Genomic DNA, 20,818 nt, shown 5'->3' with positions numbered 1-20,818 from the left:
CACCCCTAAGGTAGGCCATGGACAGCCTCATGGGCAGGGTGCAATGTATTTGAGAAGTTGGACATATACTTTTAAGTTATACATGTCCTGGTAGTGAAAAACTCTTACATTCTGTTTTCATTACTGCAAGGACTATCTCGCCCATAGGATAAAATTGGAGTTGCCTTATCACATTTTATAAGTGTAATCTCCGAATAAAAGAGATGACCAGGTCATGTTTAGATTCAATGGAATTGGGGTGAAATGCCACATTTAGTGGTGCACCCAGATTTTAAATTACTTTTCTGAAAATGCCACTTCTCTCCGCTAAACACATGCAGAGGGACTCATGCATGGCCTGCAACAGGACCTGCATATATGAGGACAGGAATCCCTACATGAAGAGATTCCTGTGTTGACAAATAAGCACAGTTTAAATAACAGCAGCGCTTGAACACTGCAAGCGAACAAATGCAAAAGGTTCCGCATTGGGCACAGTCCACTCACCCGTGTGGGGCTGTAATAATTTGATTGAAACATCCACCCCCTTGAACGTGTCCTACATAAACATTTCACCAGCCCTGAAGAAGGCCTGCAATAATTTATCAGGCCCAACAAGAAGGTCGAAACGCTTCAGGGTATAAATTCAAGTGGCCAGGAGTCATCCTACCATCAAGAATGAAATAGTGTATTTATAAAACAGGCGAGCAGAGTATTCATACCTCCATGACCTTATAAAGGATCTCTGACCACAAAAGAGCCACGTAGTACCATACGGTCTGTATTATTGAGGGAAAAATATGTCCCCAATGTCTTAATAATATGTTTTCGTTATCACATTGTAGGACACCCTTTTCACATATGCACTAGTTATGACATGAGATGACACACAAGGATAAATGAAATGTGTCAATTTAATGTTTAGATATTTTATATCTGTATGTTTTTATGGTGTTGAACATAGAAGGATTTATATGAATTGCATACAAATTGTTTTGTGGCACACCATTGAATGTATCACGGGTGGTACTTGAAAGATGATAATGGCATCAAGTGATAAACATACTCTACAACCAGACATGTCTTCATTCTGTGGATGCATAATTTCATACTAATAACTGATACGAGGTAGCTGAGTGATTTAAAAAAAAAAAACTAAGGTCAAATAATACATAACAGTCATAAGATGGCAATTTAAGTTATGAACAAGTAAAGTATCTGCCTTTAAAGTAGTTTAGGATCAATGGTATAAAGGGGAGCTCTTATATTGTTACAATGTTTATTCATCCCAGCCCCCTAGGCCCAGAACAGGATCAATCCTCATTGTGATAGACACTTTTAGAAAGTTGGCATTTCCTTGCCTTAGCCATTTGGTGCAGCCTATCCGGGGTGTTGTGAATCAGTGTAGCTGACAGTTGGGCTTTTTGTATTTATCCTAGACAGCCCCACACAATGGGAGCTTAAGTGTGAATGGATGGGCCTTCACTGGCAGGATGGGAGGGAGGAGCTGAGCACAGCCCTATTTATACTTGAATACGCTCTGTCTGCCTCCACACAAAGGGCTGCATACCCCTTGTAGTTAGTCTGGAGCCAGGGCCAGGAAGGCAGGGCATCTGTGCACTTCAGAGGCATGCCTCTAGAAGCTTCTCCCCACTTCAAAGGCACAACTGTGTATAAAAGAAGTACCTCAGACACCAGCTGTTAAGTACACTTCTGAACCTGTGGCTACTCTGTCAGGAAGATGGACTGCTGTGCTGCTACAAGGACTGCCACTCTGCTGGACTGCTTCTATGAATGAACTGCTGCCCTGCTGTGCTGACCTGCTGCCTGCTTGGGGAATAAGAGCCGGGCTTGCAACTTCATCTTGAAACCATGGCCTCAGAGTGACTCAAAGAGCTAGTCTGCTGGCCACCTGATCTGTGCCTCAGGTACATAAAAGGCTCCCCAACAGCTCCTGGACCAGCCTGACCCCCAAGTGGTGCCTCTCAGGTCTTGGACCCTTGGTGTGGGTCACGTTTTTTGTCTCTTTGCATCTGCTAGCGGGCCCATCGTGTATTCACTGTTTGAAGTGTTGCGCGAATATTTTACACATAGCCTAACTGCTCAGTGCCAAGCTACCAGGGGATTGAGCAAAGGTTGCAAAGGTTAATTTAGGGTTAACTTCTGCCTTACTGTGACAAGGATTGTGGTTGCTGCTTGACCAGGGCTCACCCCCCAATCAACTAACAACCGAATTTTTAACAGATGGGCATTAGGTTTCATAATTAACTTATAGAAATCACTTAACTCTTGAACTTGTCTGTTCCTGCTTATTAGGTAAACACTATACAATTGAATTTCCTCTTATCCTGGTCTGGAAATCAGATCACATACCTAGGGGACAAGATAGTCTTCTCTTCAGAGGAAACATCCTCTGTTCTTTATGTGGACCTCCGTCACTCCCGCCGATCGAAGCTGGAGAATAAGCATAACAGAGGACTTGTTTGGAATGCCGCAGTTAAAATACCAGCCCTCCCTTGATTGTTTTACTTGGCCCAAACACTCCCTTTGCAACCACTCAAGAGGGTCCTAAGTTACATCCAAAGCACATTGAACAACTTTATATTTGGAGGTAAAAAGGCATAACTCCCTAAATGCATGATGTATGCACCAACAAATGAGGGGTTTTGGGGAATCCTTCTTATTTTGCATTACTGCCATCTGCTCAGTTGAGATAAATGGTGGAGTGGAGGAGATCGGCAAGTGAGAAAGCTTAGAGTTTTATAGATCAGAAAATCGCTGGAGATCACATTTGGAAGATACCCTGGTTGCCCAGGCTACATCTCTCCTGGGGCCTGTACTCCTCCCATGTTACGACAGCCAAATTGTCTTCTTGGGAGGCAATATGTTTAAAAAACAAAACCTGTCTGTGTATCCATCTCCCTTTATTGGTAATCCTGAGTTTACCCCAGGTATGAATGAAAGACAATATCGGACATGGAAGATGGCTAACTGTAAGCGAATAACTGTCACCTAAAGCTTCAAGTCATTTAGATGAGTTAAACTTGACTATTGCTTTCCTGAGTCTAAAACGATTTGTTACCTTTAAGTGAGACACTGGGTGACAGGTCAGTGAAGCAGTTTGCCACTAGACCTATGACCTCATTTGAACACTGGCTTTTATTTTAAGCCCATGACAAATATTTGATATCTGAAATTGGCAAAGCCTTTGGCGGACAGACATCTGGGAAACTGAGATGGGAGTCTGAGCTTGTGCAGACAGTTACGACCAAATAGGGAGGGATCCTAGCCAGGCCCAGATTAAGTGCCTTCAGTATTGTAATGAGGGAGACACTCATGAAAATTGTTATGTATTAGTACTGTACTCTCAATTAAAAACACAAATGAGATCAGAGTAGATCTGACCTTTGCTGGAGAAACTGTGGCAACTCTGGGTCCCTCCTACATCTCCTCTGGCATTGCCCTAAGTTACAGAAATATTGGAAGGAAGCCAACCAGATTTTAGATGTTAAATTGCTTAGGCCCCTAGGGGTATATTATCCTAGGGTATGCTTCTTACCCATTAAAGTCGCCAAGGGGTCAACAGATCACTCTATTGCTATGTGCCGCTAAATAATCAATTTTGGGCTTCTGGGATAAGGAAGATATGCCTTGCCATAGACCATGCCTATATTGTGTGTGGGACATAATTGGCATGGAAGCTCCATGACTTGGCAAACACAGGCAGCACTTACGGTGCTGAGGAAGGGCAGGCTGCTTCACTCACTCAGCCTGCATTTTTAGCAGAAGAGCAAATGGAAAGGTGTCTCTTCTCCCAGAGTCCCACAAGTCTGCTCCCCATGCTGCTGCAGGGTGCCAAATGGTTGGAGCATCTATTCCAGTTCTTAGGCATCCGGAGAGTAAATACCAACCATTTTCCTTTAAATTCCTCAGACAGCTGATATGTTTTTTAAGTAGCTGCTACTAGTCCTCTGTGTTATCTTTAAGCTGCATCAGTACAACATACTTTTCTGAAAACTGTGCAGTTTTAAAGATTGAAAATGTTTAATTCAATGTTCAGCTTTGAAAAACCTTACAATAAGTTTGCTTTTCCTTTAGTATTTTCGTGCTACCTTTGTATATTAATTTTAAAACTACATACATACATGCTCCCAATGCCTGACTTAAAGAATCCCTTCCAAGATTGGGCAGCAAAATGTAGCTTGAATGGGGTCTAATGGGAGTGGATGCTTTCCCCCACCTTTCACCAGTACACCATAATCACAATGCCTGATTTCAAGAATCCCTTTAGTTTAAGAGTCTCCGGAATGTAAACATTGTCAGGAATAAAGTTGAGAACAGCCGGTGCTGCATTTTGACTAAGTAGGAAAATAAAGATGCACTTGTGTGTCACTCTTCATGCAGGCCAAGAGGTAAACCAAAATATAAAAGTGTTTAATTTCTCAAGTAATCTATGTATGTCAGATATATAGGACTATGTGTGTTCGTTTGTGCATGTGTGTAATTACACTAATAATCATTTATATGCACACAATCCAAGGTAAATTGTCTTTGACAATTAATAGGTGCTAACCACTGCTTAACATAATGTCATTCATTCTGTCTACTGTAGAAGAATAAAAGATTGATTTAAAACCTGAACAGATTAAAATGCCTGCCTAGCAAGTTGCATGCAATTATTTGTAGCAAGCTCATTAACTAATGAGCTATTTTGCCTAGCTTGGACTATGTGATCTGCAAATCACATAAGGGTATCTTGAACACTCACATTAACCCACTGACTAGCTTACTAGGATACAAACCTATGATCTGCAGTTTACAGGCAGTGCTTTGAAACATCCTCATTAACCATCTAATTTATTTAATGATGATTAAAATCTATGACTCCTGGATTACACAATAATCTCTGCAGCCAGCGCTTTGTACACTGACTCGCGCTGCCTCTTTACTAGTACTCCATTCATAAAAGTGCTTTATTTGCCCTTAGTTACTGCAAATTCTAGCTGATATATCCATGTAGCAAAAAGCTTTGTATTTCTGCTAGTCACAAGTGAACTCATATTGACATCGGGGACATTTTCCCAAGACTTGCAGACATTTTCTTCTCAATTGTAATTATTCGTATTTTATTGATTTGTTTGTCTGCTTTCTATATGTTTATATGGATTTTACAGTTAAAAAGTAATCCTATAATAATATTAGTGCTGCACTCTGACACATGATGGATATAAATACACCTTTGTAGCAGATGCTTAAGCACCTAAAGTGGTTTTAAAATGCTTTCTGTTGTGTGACCAAGAAAGTAAGCTAGAAGAGGTTTACGTTTCGTTTCCTTTGTTCTTTGGGGGCATAGTTTGTCAAACTAATGAATATGTACTGGCTGAACTTAGGCTTACCATAATTGATTCCTCCTATGTTATGTTATATGCTACTATCACTCGAGAGGGTTTCCTGGCACTGAGCAGGTGTGAGTCTAGCCAAACCTAGGGCCTTGTGGGACTACTCGAAAAAAGCCAGGTCTTCAGATTCTTGCAAAATTCAAGAAATTAGGAGGAGCCTCTTTTGTGTAGTTGCAGGTTGTTTCACGCTTTAGGAGTGATGTAGGAGAAAGCTCGACCATCAGATCTAGTTTTCCGTATGTGTGGGATGTGTACAAGTACAAGTCCAGATGGAGATGTCTGCAAGGATTGTGAAAACAGATGTGATTGTTGAGGTATGCTGGGCCAGCTTTATGTAATGTCTTGAAAGTGTAGATGAGGAGTTTGAATTGTGCTCGTTTGTGAATCGGGAGCCAGTGGAGCTCCTTCAGATGTGGTGTGATGGGAGTCCAGCGTGGGAGGTTGAGAGTGATTCTGGCTGCTGGGTTCTGAATGGTTCTGAGAGGCGGTGACGGCATGGACTTGGGCAGTCATGTTGAATTTGTTGTCGATGACAATCCTGAGGTTCTTGGCATGGGTGATAGGGTGTCGGCCACCAGGTGGAGTCCCATAGTGAAGTGCTCTTCCCGAAGATCTTGACTTCAGTCTCGTCAATGTTCCGCTTCAGACAGTGGTCTTCATCCAGTGGGCAATGCAAGTCATGGAAGCATTGAACTTGATCTGGGTACCGGGCTTTTTGTCTGTGAGGGAGGGAATTGAGTGTTGTCGGTCCATGTCTTTTCCCTTTTAGACTCCTCTTTCTGCCATTGCTCTATCCACAACCCTAAATGTGTGCGTTTTCTAGGGAACATTTTCTATGTGCAGCCCTGACTGCACTTACTTATGTCCCACTCTTCACACACCATTCTAGTGTTCCAATAAATGTGACATGTAACCAGCCACTCCCCGAGGACTGGCTCCCACACTCAGCTCACACCACAGGTGTTACCAGCCAGGTGACCGTGCAGATAAAAGGGGACGGGTGCATATGCCTGGGGCCAGTTCCAGTAACTACTACAATACCTCTGTGTCGTTATTACACCTACATGTGGGCCTAGGGTCCAAGCCACCACAATGGGGATGAACGGGTCTGTCCCCGCATGTCGGCTGGCAGCCGTTTCTCAATTCGTCGTGGGGAGAAGATTGGCTAGAGTCTAAGGCTTGTCCACGCACCTACTGCCAAATTGTTCACGGCTGAAGCAGGGCGAGAAGAAGGCCACCCAACGTATGCATTGGCGTTATCTCGTGGGACCCCTATAGCCGCCTGCAGTGCTGGTAACCTTTCAGCCGAGGTCCGACCAGCCCTGCAGGGAGGCACATGCCTCGGGAGGAGGTGATCAGCCCATCCCATGAGCAGGGTGCCCACTGTGGTGAGAAAGCCAGCAGGAGGCGGGTGAAGACGACGTGGCATAGTTCCATGTATTGCACTGTAACAGAAGCGGATGGGTACTGCCCTGTAATACTGTGAAGCACGTCACTCCAGCCGGTTGAAAAGCACCGAGGTCACAGCAGCCGCAGCAGTGACTGGGGACAAGTGCAGGCCAGCGTGAAAAGGCAGGGGCAGCGCTGACAAGAGAACGTGCCCCAGGACCCTCAAGGTGCCTCACACTGACAGCTGACACCACTCTTGCTCGTCAAGTTGCTTTTTGCTCTGCTCTGCTCATATTTTACTTTCCACTTTGCACTTTGGTACGAGCAGGAAGTTGGGGGTGGGCTTTACTGGGCATTGCCTCACGCTTGGGACATAGAGCGCTACCATTTTGGGGAGGTGCGCACTCTAGACTCATTTGAATAAAAGCGGAGACGCTGCACGGCCGTGCCGAAGGCATGCCTAAGGCAAGCTCGTCTGCGCCCGTCAGCATCCCGGAGGTTGCCGGCACCAGCCATGCTGCCCGTTTGCCCTCTGGTACGACTCTCACTATCCAGTACAGGCATGAATAACTGCTTAACTTAGGCACTTTTCATGTGTGCCGGGGTGCAGTGGCTAGCTGTGATAATTGGGCCAACTTTCACTGCCTGATTTGCAAATGGTCTTTCCCCAGGGTCACAGGAGGATCTCCCAAGGCGTCCGCCCCTTGTAAGAAGGCCGTCAACCCAGCGAGACAGGGGGAAACGCTATAGAGCAATGTTGCTCAACACACGCTCCGTGCAAAACATGAGGCACAAATGTATGATCTTCTGTCAGATGCTCGCCCTGACCTTGTATTTCTCACAGAAACTTGTCTGTCTGACTCTTCAAACCCCACTTTCACCATTGCCATTCCATCAGGATATAAAATTCTGGGAAAAGATCGCCCGGTAGGGAAAGGAGGTGACATCGCCATTGTCTTTAAACAACAGTTTGACTGCATTTCAATCATGTTAGACCTTGTTGAGGGCGCGGAATGCTTAGGTTTCCACTTTATCTCCGCGCCAATGCATAGCACGGATCCTTATCTACAGGCCCCTGGCGATGCCTCGCAATTTCATTGAGTCCCTGAATGAAGCCATTACCCCCCTAGCCCTCAGTTACAATCATCTTCTCCTCTTAGGGGATTTTAACTTACATATGGACAAACCTTTGGATCCACATGTTATTTCTCCGTCTGAAATAATGACAGCTTGCAGCCTTTCCCCTTTTATCTCCTCTCCCACACATAACTTGGGACATACTCTTGATCAGATCTTTGTAATGTGGCATTGGAGATGGATCCTCCGACCCCCGTCATATGGTCTGACCACTTCCTTATCAACTTCAAGATGCCAAGCACAGGGACTGATATCCCGCCCCAGGCGAAAGCGGGAGACTATAAATACAGAACCCTTCACAAAATATCTCTCCCGTCTTGGGTGAATGCCTTAGAATCCTCAGCTCCTCCTCTACTCGGAAACTCCGAAGTAGATGCCCTTGCACTAGAATCCTGGCTCAGGACAAATGTTGACGCCGTAGGCCCTCTGACCTCCCATACCTCCAGGAGGACTAGTCTCTCCGCCCGTTAGTTCAACGAATCCCAGAGAGCCAGAAAAAGCGAATGCAAATGCAAATGCTTAGAAAGGAAGTTGCGTAATCATTATTCATTGGAGGATAAGCTGATCTATAAGGCTGCTCTAAAATCTTATATCTGCAGGTGAAAGAAGCTAAGAAGAGCTATCTGTAGGCTAAGATTGATATTGCTAGCAATAAGGGTAAGGAGATCTTTCCCATAGTGAAGTCGTTAACCTCCTCCAAGGTGGCGGCTAAGGAATATCTGCACTCATCTGAATGGACCAGCCAGGTGGCCCTATCCCTCCACAATAAGATTGTCACAATCCAACAGTCCTTCTCCTCAGATATAGGGGAGGTCCAGGCCCCAAATCGACACTGGACAAAGAATCTAATCCCCTGCAAACCCCGGTACTATTACAATTCCCGGCTATACAACTGGACGAATCGCTTACATATCTAAAGGGTTTTAAGTCCGGTTCTCCGGTAGATGCTTGTCCTGCAAACATTTTTGCATCTGTAGCCCCCACTACAAACCCCACTGTTAATATGGTGCCAAACACATCCCTTTCCACAGGCATTGTGCCGTCCATTTGGAGGCAGGCAAAAATTCTGCCACTCCTTAAAAAAAAAATTGTGGACCCCAAAGTTCCTGCAAACAATAGGCATATCTCTCTCCTCCAGGCTCTCTCTAAGGTACTAGAGAAGCATATTAACAGAGAGATCTCGGATTATGCAGAAAGTCACAATCTACTGCATATGACTCAATCTGTCTTTAGGGCCAATTAGAGCACTGAGACAGTTCTGTTGGAAGTGACGGAGCACTTAAAGGAACAGCTTGACGGGGGCGGGGCGACAGAGCTATCCTATTACTTGACCTTTCCGCGGCATTCGACACAGTCCCACATGAGAGACTTCTCAATAGACTGAGGAACGTAGGCATTGGGGGTGCTGCACTAGCATGGATAACATCCTTCCTGGAGGATAGAAACCAGGAAAGAAATCTGGATGCCTCCTTTGACGTCCCCAATGCCCAGTATGAAAGTAGGAGTCCATCATGTAGGAGAGTAGGATCTGCTTCTTATAGTTACCCCCACTTTTTGCTGATGTCTCACTGTTTTTCGACTTAGTCTGGCTGGGATCCTGCTATTCAGGACCCCAGCCTATCTGCTTTCTCCCTTAAATTGATTACAAGTTCTTTAGGTACACTCTAGATTGGATTCTGGGGTACCCTTATAAGTCCCTAGTATATGGTATACTATATACCCAGGGCATAGGTACCCCAGAGGCCTACCAGGGGCTGCAGCATGTATTATGCCACCCCTGGGAAGCCTTTCAAAATTACACCACAGGACTGCTACTGCAGCCTGGATAAGGTGGTGCATGCATCTCTTACTGAGATATAGGGTCACTATATCTCTCCATATCACTGCACATATAAACCTATCAGTCACCCCTATGGCAGGCCTTACCAATCCTGAAGGCAGGGGGCTGGGTATTATGTGAGAGGGTGCCCCTGCATGAGCAGGGCCCCTCTGCAGCCTTCGGAACCTTTATTTCGGGGTTGTTTGTGATGCAGCCAAACCATATACTCTTAAGTGCATTATAACCAAACGGTAAATGCTAACTTTGGGATGGCTGCACGGAAACATGTCGTGTTTGGTGTCAAATACCTTGGAATCATACCCCCACACCAGTAACTGGCCAACTTCTCACACCTCAGGGCTCCATTCTTAGCCCGACTCTTTTTAATTTATACATGTCCCCCCTTGCACCCCTGGCAGAGGCCAATGGCACTAAGATAATCTCATATGCTGATGATACGCAGCTGATCTTTACCTGCGACACGGGTGCGGAGTTTGATGGGGATGGAATCAGATCCTGTCTCACAAATGTGTTTAATTGCTTCAAGGCAAACCAGCTTAAATGCAACCCCGACAAATCTGAGATTGTCTTTTTAGGACCGCCTTTCGTGAGCAACTGGAGTCATTGGTGGCCTGAAGAGTTGTCCCCCCCTCTCAGCCGAAACCACAGTAAAAAAAACCTTGACATCCACATCGATAGTTCTCTCTCTACGAGATCCCAAGTGAAGGCATTGGTGGGTACTTGTTTGGCATGCTTCGCATGTTAAAAAAGGTTCCTCCTGCTTCTCTTACCTGATACCAGGAAGACAGTGGTCAAGGCTCTGGTTACTTCTAGATTAGACTACGCCAACATCTTGTACCTGGGCTTGCCTCGTTACCTCCTCCAGCGCCTTCAAGTGGTTCAAAACTCCGCTGCCAGGGCGATCCTTAGACTTAAGCCAAGGATGCGCATGGCCCCTCATCTCAAAGCTCCTAATTGGCTTCATGTGAAAGAAAGGATCAAGTTTAAGGCCCTGGTGATGTTCTTCAAAGCCCTTCATGGTAAGGAGGCAGGCTATCTCAACAGGTGTGTGAGCCACTACGTACCAGTCAGACCCTAAGATCGTCTGACCTCGCCTGCATCCCCAAGGTACGCTTGGCCTATATGGGAGCTGATCATTCAGGTTTTTGGGCGCTCAAACATGGAACCAACTACCTGCCACTTTGAGAGCCACAACTGATTTAACAGCTTTTAAGAAACACCACAAAACCTGGCTATTTTAGAGCTAGACGTGCCTCTGGGTCCTGTTATGCATGAATCCCCAGTGCCGGGACACTCTTGTTGAGTAGCCGTGCGCTTTACAAGCACGTTTCTTTCATTAATTTATTCATTCCTGACATGGCGCAACACACCTCAACACTGAGCTGTCATCCGCAGCCCTGTTTCCCCAGAGAAGAGGGGAGAGAGAAGTACTGGTGCCACAGCGGAGGCTAGCACAACCCACTAAGCATCCCTGCTGCCACCACTAACTGTGCATGGAGGTCGGTCTGCCTCCCACGCTGCAGTCATGGTGCCGCAGGGTGTGACGCGCCGATGTGGGCATTGGCAGCCGACCACAGCCCGCCTCTTGAGGAGCTTAAAGGCACGGCCAGCAGCAATGGGCCGGCAGCTGTAGCCTATGTCTGAACCAGCAGCACCGAACGTCATCTACCCAGCGGGCGTTCGATGAAAAACAAGCCACCCTGCCTCACCAGCATTAAAAGACGCCAGCACCGGCATCATATGCCTCCCCTTCCCCCCCCACCCCCCGTGACCTCCTCTGGATGCCTGCAGCAGTGAGAGTAGTCTCCCTTCTCAGCAAGGAAAGCTGCATGGCCCTCCAATACTGGAAAGACTGCTGCAGCCTGTAAAGAATACTGATGCAGTGCCACTGAGTGGCAATTTGCTAGTAGTGTGCCAATGAAAAGGCTACAGTGCACAAAGAATCGGCACACAGCACTAGGAAGGCTTCCGTGGCATCCAGTCCAATTTATGGTAGAGGCTGCTCCATGCCCTTCCAGGAGCAAAAACACAAAAAAACACTGTTGGACCTGGTCATTAACAAGGTGGAAAAAGAGATACCTGCAGTGCCTTCGCACAAAGCAGCAAGAAAAGAGACAATGCCTGAAAGGAGCCAGGACAGGTTCTGAGAGTGTCCCGCGCCACCTGAGTGCTGCCTGCTTGCCATTGCAGCACTGAGGAAGTGGTGTGCATCAGGACACACCGGCCGCCCACAACGAGGGAGTAGCAAGACGTCCTTGTGGAATGGCCTGCACTTGAGGCTACCATGTGACCTAATGAAAAGCATCACAAGGAAAAGAGGGCTTGCCACGCCCCGCACTCTGTACAGCTACAGCAATGGGCTGCCTAGAGACAGCGCCACCCTTCCCCTGGTGGGCGTCCAAGTGTTTTGAAGGGGAGAGACTGTGAACCCCTGTAGAGATATAACCCAAAGAAGCCCAAAGCTGCCCCTGCCAAGATAGGAAGTATAGCAGCAGAAAAGGGTGTTCACCCCTGCGATGCCCTACTCACCAGCCTGTAAGCAGTACCTGAGTTCTGTGTCCCCAGAGAAGGCGGATTGCAGGTTGGCCTGAGAGAAGAGGCTACATGAAGAAGAAAACAGGATGAGAGGGGTCAGTGCTGCATGCTCACACGATGGTGCTGCACTTAAAGAGATAGCGCCACATGTCCTTAGTGGTGAACAGACACCACCACAAGAAAAAAAAATTAGCACGCTAAGTGCTAGCAGAGGGCGCCCATGAATAAAGACTGAAAGCACAAGATCAGAGGTGCGCAGAGGGCAGCAACTGAGAATCTAACAGCACGGGCAGGAGCCCAAGAGAGAAAGAGAAGCCTCCGAGAGTTAAATGCCACACCAGTTGGCTACACCCAGTAGTGAATGTCTACTGTTGGCCCGTCAGTGAGTATGTCACATGGAGTGACCAAACGTGTCAAGCATGCCCACACTTAGGTTGGACCAAGTGCTGCGATGGCATAACCTCGAATCATAAGCACTACACCCTCGAGTGAAGAAGAGAGGAAGGAAGAGACTTGACCCTCCATTCATGGAGCAGAGCACCTAGAAGATCCCTGAGAGAAGGACAGGACCGGTGAGAAGTCCATGAGGAAGTGAAAGAGTCAAGTCCTATTGTCAGGACCTGGCCTGTGAGAGGTCATGATGGAAAAAAAATAAGTCCTATGAACAGGACGTGACCAGTTCCCTGTGGAGAGAGCACCAAAGCAAGAGGCCTGGTCAAAAAAGTTGAGGAGAAGAGAGTGGCATGATGCCACATCGAGGAGAAGAGAGTGGCACAATGCCACGTGGAGAAGAAGAGACTGGCATGATGCCACATCGAGGAAAAGAGAGTTTCATGATGCCACATCAAGCAGGAGAGAATGGCATGATACCATGTCAAGGAGAAGAAAGTGTTTTATCAAAGAGAACTAGCTCTGGAGTGGGTGCTCCTAGCGTATGTTTGTTTTGGAAATTAAACACATTATGTGTATAGTAAGGCCCTCACTCACCAACCTAGTTGGTGACATGCTTCATCATCGGGCCCCACCCAAGGCACCGAGTGCACCTTGGGTGTGCTACGATGCCTGGATAAAAGCAGAGCTGGTATTGTGCCATGAGAGTGCAGTGAATGGAAGTGAGTGAATGTTAAAAAAGCTGTCCTAAGGGTCCCTGGGATAAAAAAATGACTATTTTAATGAGTGGGCCCTTGGCAGTTAATAAAAACGAGAGTCGGATATTTAAGGAGATCTTAAGGTAACTCCAATATCCTAATCGGTCAACATGTTTCAGCCATGCTCTCCTAGTGGTATGGCTTTCTTCATGACCTATGTGTAGTGCAAAGTGAGTGGTCTAAAAACATGTTATTAAAAGACCATATATGTAACACACGCGCTAAGGTGTGATATGTGGTAGAGGAGAATTTCCTCTAGTGACGCTTTCCTGTGGGGAAGGAGAAGACAAACAAACATACAGAGAAACATTTAACATACTGGTATAGTTGTTTCAGGAGCGGAGTATCCGTGCTCTTATGCGGTCAAAGGCACAGTTAGGCGGGGTGTGGCGTAATTAGTTATAAAAGAAACCTGGTAATTTATGCGGGACCGAGTGGTAATCAAAATGTGCATAACGTGTTGCATCGTGTAACTTAAAAACGAAAAGCGAAAAAAGTAAAGTATCTTACTCAGAAAATATCCGGAAAGTGCCCCATGAGTTCCATGTGGGGGCCCGACCTGTAGTCACACTCTATGTGACAAAAATTAAAAGAGGAGACAAAAGCGATTTAAAATTTACCCACATGCTTGGCTGTGAGAGAATGCCAGCAGCGGGTGGAGAGGCAGTGTTAAAGCATACCCTCCTTAGGATGTTCCCACTTACTTCATCCAAGTCTAGGACCCTTCTCGGTACCTGCTTCAGCTGCCATGGAGCTCCGTGGTAGAATGAGTGGAGCTGGGCGGTGGTTTAAATACTCTGCTGGTTCCAACAGGTGTCAGCGAGTTTGGTTGATTGGGAACCGCTGTGACTGGTTCAATGGGTTTCAGGTGCTGGTTTAGGCTGCCTTCTGATGAGTCTGCAGGAGAGAATAGGCATAGAGAAAAGACACGCCCCTGTGGGAGTGTAGACCTAGAGAAAAGACACGCCCCTGTGGGAGTGTCGAGTGCTTGTGTGTGCAGAAAAAATAAAATAAAATAAACTAAAGACCCAGAGGCACTCCTAAATTCAGCAGGTGTTGTTATTCTCAATTCAAGTGTGCCTACTAATTGTGGCTTGAAAAAAATCTGAGAATGTTTCATGTTAATTTGGAACATATCACAAAAGAGAAGAAAGGTTGAGTGTAGTGTAGACATACACTTGGATTGGACTGTCGTGTGAAAAAAGGATGTTTCTTTTATTAGGTCAAGTGGTGCTCTTGACACTAAGCTGGTTATGTCATTTCTCATTTTCGGGTGGCCTGTTTGGAAGTTAAAGCAGGGAGTGTTGCTCACACTGAGGTGATTATATGATGTCCAGGTTAGCCTTTTTGTAAGGCAGGAAGATTTTACGCATGGTGCTGTGGTTCAGGTTGGATTCAGGCTATTCCAGGGTATGTTGTCATTTAACCCTGTGACGTTCGTGGAAAGGCAATAGATCCAACGTTGCTCCTCAAGTAGTACGATCCTGTCATTTGAAAGGGTCTGGCTGTGGATATGTTCTATTACAGTCCAGTTTAGGTCATTTGGGGTGTGGTTTGTTTGGATGAAGTGGTCTGTCAGTTTACTTATGTTTTTTCTACACCGTATGGTGCTGCGATGTTCCGCAATTCGGGTTCTGACTTTGCGACTCGTCATGCCTACATAACGTAGGCCGCATGTGCAGGTGATCAAATAGATGACATTATTGGAGTTTCAGTTAGTGTGGTGGAGCCGTTGTGACAGTTTTTCCTGTCACCAGACTCAAGTTTTTGGTTGCTTTTGTAAGGTGGCAGACACTGCAGTCACCGCAGGGGTAGTGACCTTTAATGCCGGGGAACCCACACGCATTAAGTACAGTGTTAGGTGCTGGAGTTCTGGGTATACGTGGTCTGGTGGAGACCAGGCGGTCTCGAAGGCTACCCGCTTTTTTGTATGCCAATAGTGGGCGTTACCATTTCATGGTGCCACTGTTTATTATGTGCCAGTTTTTGCTAAGTATCTTGGCTACTTGAATAGAGGCCACATTGTAGGTGGTGACGCAGATCAAACATGTCATGGTGCTGTCCCGTGTGGTATCCTCTAGGAGGGCGACCCTCTGTTGGTTGCGGGCTCTCTTCTTGGTGGTAACAAACTACTTAATATAAGTCAAGAACTCTAGGAGTTTGAGGACTATCTGATCAAGAAAAAAACAGATAAATTGAAAAAAGATATGCAATGGTTCAATCTTTCAAGCCATCAGCTCTCTATTGAAGAGACTAATATCTTGAGCAAAGGCTTGTTATTTGTTCCCAGCACTCAGTCAGACATTTTTAAACTTAATAAAGATCTATTTTCATTCTTTCATAAAGTCAGACTGAAAAAGTTTATGTCTAATAACACTTCATCGGAACAAGAGATTAACCACTCAGGTTGTAAGCCCCCTTCCAAATTCACAGCATCCTTAGAGATGGTAGGGCCAGAAGTTGCTATCTTCGAAAAATCTTTCATCAAAGAAATTGAGAAAGTTACCAAATATGTCCCGAAGACAATCCCGAATCTGGCAATCCCAGAAAGCCAGGCATTGAGAAACCTCCAGAATAACACGCACATCACCATCAAGCCGTGCGATAAAGCGGGTGGAATAGTGGTGATGGACAGTGACCAATATTCAGAGAAAATGGTCACTATGCTCGAAGTCCCTGAACAGAAGAACTCAGAAGACAGTTCTGTCAGATCTGAAAACAAATATATAGAAAAGCACAGTGAAGGCTTTTTTGGATGGTTATATCTGCCAAAAAGAACTATAATTTCTTAACAAGAGTAACACAGTCACCCCTGTGCTCTATGGAGTTCCTAAAACGCATAAGAACATTGCAGATCCACCCATGCGACCAATTGTATCATCTATTAATTCAAGCACTGAACCACTTTCCCAATATGTGGATGCTTTTTTATGTACTTTGACCAAACTATATGCCTCATACATAAAGGACACCGGTCACATGATAGCGACCATAGAACATAAACCCTTCAACCATGAGACACAGCTTCTGGTGACACTAGACATAGAGTCATTATACACCAACATCCCCCAGGACCTAGCCATAGAGGCAGTGGCAACTCTATTGGCTAGAGATCCTGAGGAGAGATCCAACAATTTAATTCTGGAATGTCTAGATATTGTTTTACATCACAACTTTTTTGAATTTAAGGATAATCTCTTCCAACAGATCAAGGGCACCAGTATGGTAGCTTTGTGTGCACCTAGTGTAGCGAATATTTATATGGGGGAATTTGAACTTAAACATATTTTTAATGAGATAGCCCCCTTTTAGGAGAATATAGACACCTGGCACAGGTTCATAGATGATATATTTTTTATCTGGTCGGGAGAAGAGTCAGACCTTCTACAGTTTATCGAGTGGCTCAATTTGAGCGACAGCAATCTCAAATTTACAGCCAAATACTCATCTGAAAAAGTTGAGTTTCTTGACATATGGATCTATGGCTAGGGATGGTTGCATTGAGGTAAGCTTACATAGAAAACCAACAGCAAAAAATACTATTTTAGAATATAGCAGCTTTCATCCGTCCTGCCAAAAAGATTCTGTTCCCATTGGGGAATTCCTGAGAATAAGGCGTAACTGCAATAATATCGAAGATTTTATGGCACATGCAGAAGAACTCCAGAAGAGATTATTACTCAGAGGTTATCCGAAACGCCTTGTCAGACAATCGCTGGAACGTGGTGCTAAATATTACAACAGATATAGCTTGACCAGTAGCAAGGAAAAACAACCTCTGGAAAGATTAGTTTGTGTGGTTAACCATTCCAGTCTGAATAATAAGATTCAACAAATCTTATACAGAAACTGGAAGATTCTAAATATCGATGAAGAGGACATGGCACTGACAAAACCAATTGTGGCCTTCAGGAGGAACCCCAATTTGAGAGATAAGCAGACCCAAACCTAAAAAAATATGGGAGCAAAAGAAAATTGATGGACTCCCCCCTATTTTAGGTAATCACAGGTGTGGCAATTACCATGCCTGTTCATCAGCAATCACCACCAAAACATGGTCTTATGAAACCAAGTCAGGTAAACTGAAAAGCCATACCAATTGTAGGAGCTGCAATATAGTCTATCTTATCCTCTGTCCCTGTGGCCTTGGATACATAGGCGAGACAGGGAGAGAATTCCGCACAAGACTGTCAGAACACAAGTCAGCTATCAGGACTCACAAAATACAGGCACCTATGGTTAGACACTGTATGGATAGCCACCACAGTGAGAATGAGCTGAAATGGCTCATTCTAGAAAAAATTATAATCAGACCTGGATATGACACTGAGAAAGTCAGGAAGGATAGGGAAACTTTCTGGATTTTTCACTGTGACACAGTCCGTAGAGGGCTGAATGAAGAGATCATATGGATAGTTACATGAATGTCCTTCATGTGGCCTAGACTCTGTGGTTCTCCAGACAATATACCTCATGAGACTCAGACTCTGCAGGTCACTACACTACAGAACTTCCACACAGTTACAACCATTTACCATGCACTATAACTATGTTAAACATCGAATACATAAATATTCTGAGACAATCTCACACTAGTGCTTCATAGTTTCTTAAAACCTAAATATGTATTATACTGCAGAGAAAATGTAGCAAAACTGGTATTACTCTATACATTTTCTCCATAGATTCTTAGGAAGTTAATAGTAAAGGCCTTGGATCTGGTAATATAGAAAACTCCAAGCCATTACATGCACCATCTAGCAGCTTCAGTCACTCACTAGTACTTGTAGAATCCTACTGTCATTTAGTGTCTCACTATACCAACACGAGTAAATTACAAAGTGGCAACTTCTGCGCAATACGCTAGTGTCTTACTCTTCTCAAACTGTGTATTATGTTAACAAGATGGGATGAGGGCTTGGCATAATATATAACCTCAATCGCTCGAATATGGCCCCCATTAGCGCGATAACTTACATGGCAACCTTAAATATTTTTAATATGCGATGCCGGATGACACCACTATATCGCAGGATCTTTTTAGGTCTCGCCTAGCTATCGCGTAAGCGATCGCAATGCGAGACTATAGTAAGGGGCTCCCAAAAGTGCTCCCAAAAGCGGATTGCATGGCGAGCACGCGCACAATCACGTGCATCGTGCGCCGCCATGCAATCCGTTTGGCATCCTACTTCAAAGGGTCCGCTCCCCCGCCTGGAATGCGCTCCCCGCCCCCGCAAAGCGCGCGCGCCACGCTCCGCCGGGCTTGTCTTGTTTCCTTGCTGTAACAGGCCTATGTGGAGTCCCATGACCTGGACAATTTGCCCGAAATGACTGATCTTTATTTTCCAGCCACTTGCCTGCAGCTATGTTTTGCACCACAACTTCAGCGCCATCTAGCTTCAAATCGTCTCGTAACACCGGGTTCTGAAAAGGCACTAAGAGTGCTACATTTCAGTTGGTCTACAGCATGAGAAGCGTGTGGAATAGGGAGGTGCCTGGTTCACCAGTCTCAAGCAGCTTTCACTGCACAGTATCAAGGAGCACTACTTTTGATTCCATCTACCTGCAAGTTTGATCCTTTCCCTCTTGTAATATTCTGTTTGTTTAGGATCCCATAAGGCACACCACTTGCGCATGTATTGCTGATTCTCTAGGGCACATTCTGTCACTGATCTTAACAAATGCTTCAAGGCACGGACATCTTCCTTTACTGCTTCGTGATTGTTATTTTAGCTATCTTTGTTTCTATATGCTCAGATTGTTTTGTTCCTAAATTGACAGAAAAGTGCTTTAAAACTGTTTTCTCTGTTCAGAAAAAATACGTTTTAATCCGACAATGGGGTTTTCTTCCCACTAACCGGGTCTTTTTTTGTGTGAATGTCACAACTGATCTCACTGATATTTTACACCCTATTCTCTCCTCGTCAAAAGCTTTGTAGTCTGCAACACATTTGGTGGCTGGTGCATAAATGTTCGATTAGGAGTCCAACTAGATTTAAACTATGCTAGTTACATTAATATTTAATCTCCAATGTAAAATATGCCACAACGCCTTTAAGGCGAATGTGTAATTAAGCCCTAGGTGATTTCAGAGTTACTTACTACAGGATTAGACTGGATAATGTCTACTTTCACAAGGAAAGATTCTAAAAACAAGGTTTTTTAGCAGCTGTACTACATCTATTGAATACCTGTCTATTGAAATTATCACACAGACTTCCATGATGCTATTTCACAAAGCGTTAGAAACACTTATTCTTATAGACTTGCAGGATTACAATTGTTTTTCATGCTTTAGACTATAGTTTTCGTATAATGCTTTTTCTTTATTTTATATAAAACGGTATTACCATTACAAAGTGTTTCTTTGCATAGATACCACTTCCCTTCACATTTCTGTGCAAGCTTAAAAATATTACAAATATAAACAAGCATTGGCATAGTCAATAGGTCTCGCCTTTGGGACCTTATAAGTGTTTAGCCATGCAACAGTTGCATAACTAAACACTTATAAGGTCCCAAAAGCGAGACCTATTGGCTATGCCAATGCTTGTTTAGCCATCCCGCTTTGGACGCGATATTTAAGTATTTATCTCAGCCTGTAATATGATGAAACCACGCAGTAGTAACATCTGTCGCCCCTACCGCTCCATCGCTACCACCCTCAGTTTGTCAATAAAGTCATCCGGAGAGGACGATGGATTGGCATATCTAGTAGCCCCTACCGCTCCAACATGGCTGCCATTATCGCGCATTTACTATACCAAAAAACTTGTATATGAGATGACATCACCAGATCGCGAGACTTCCGAGATCTCCCTCCGTTTTGGCGCAACATTTAAGAACTCATCCTGGTGGGTGTTTTGCAAACTGCCGTCATTATCAGATGCCCGGAATAGAAGACTCAGTCATTCAACGACAGAAGTAATGTCACGAAGGTAAGGAGACGAAGAGGGGAAGTACGTGAATTATATCCAGTTTCTATCTCCCTAAGGAGTAGTCAATAAGGGTAAACCCTTAGCGCACATTTCTTATTCCGAAAATAGAGCGAAGCGGTCAATTTGGACATATATTGCAATAGAATTGTGCCTAGGGCTGATATTATTTGTCCCCCAAATAGCTTTGTGCATTGTGCAGCTTAGTGACTGACAAAAGGAAGATTTTTCGTATTTGGCCAATCAGAGCAGATGCACACATTGCGATAAAACGGTTTCTGGAGCCACAATCACTTGCTCTTTAAGTAGGGTGACCAGATTCTCAAAACAAAAAACGGGGACAGGTCATAGACATAGAAGTAGGACTAAGGTTTGCCGTAACCATCGGCAGAAAAGTAGGACTATTTGACAGCTGTCATAGACATAGAAAAAGGACTACAAGGACAGCTCCCTCCG

The 20,818-nt window shown here is 44.9% G+C and overlaps 1 protein-coding gene and 1 long non-coding RNA gene across 8 annotated transcripts in view; one reads left to right on the top strand and one right to left on the bottom strand.

Moving 5' to 3' along the window:
* ARHGAP27 (Rho GTPase activating protein 27) overlaps positions 1-20,818 on the top strand; it is a 1,125,989-nt gene that overhangs the window by 338,248 nt on the left and 766,923 nt on the right. The window contains exon 1 of one of the 7 annotated variants that reach the window (XM_085650970.1): positions 20,238-20,365. The exons of 2 other annotated variants lie outside the window; for them this stretch is intronic. The gene's annotated coding sequence lies outside the window, so the exon portion shown is untranslated. Of the gene's footprint in view, positions 1-20,237; positions 20,366-20,818 lie in introns of those variants that run through there. 4 more of the 7 variants (XM_085650857.1, XM_085650869.1, XM_085650937.1 and 1 more) reach the window with 4 other exon arrangements.
* The window catches only part of LOC146871373 (uncharacterized), a 198,047-nt gene that overhangs the window by 71,202 nt on the left and 106,027 nt on the right, over positions 1-20,818 (bottom strand). The gene's annotated exons all lie outside the window — the stretch shown is intronic.

This window comes from Triturus cristatus, chromosome 1_1 (genome assembly GCF_964204655.1).
Source record: "Triturus cristatus chromosome 1_1, aTriCri1.1, whole genome shotgun sequence".
Lineage (NCBI taxonomy): Eukaryota > Metazoa > Chordata > Amphibia > Caudata > Salamandridae > Triturus > Triturus cristatus.
This window is presented reverse-complemented; position numbering and strand designations above follow the sequence as displayed.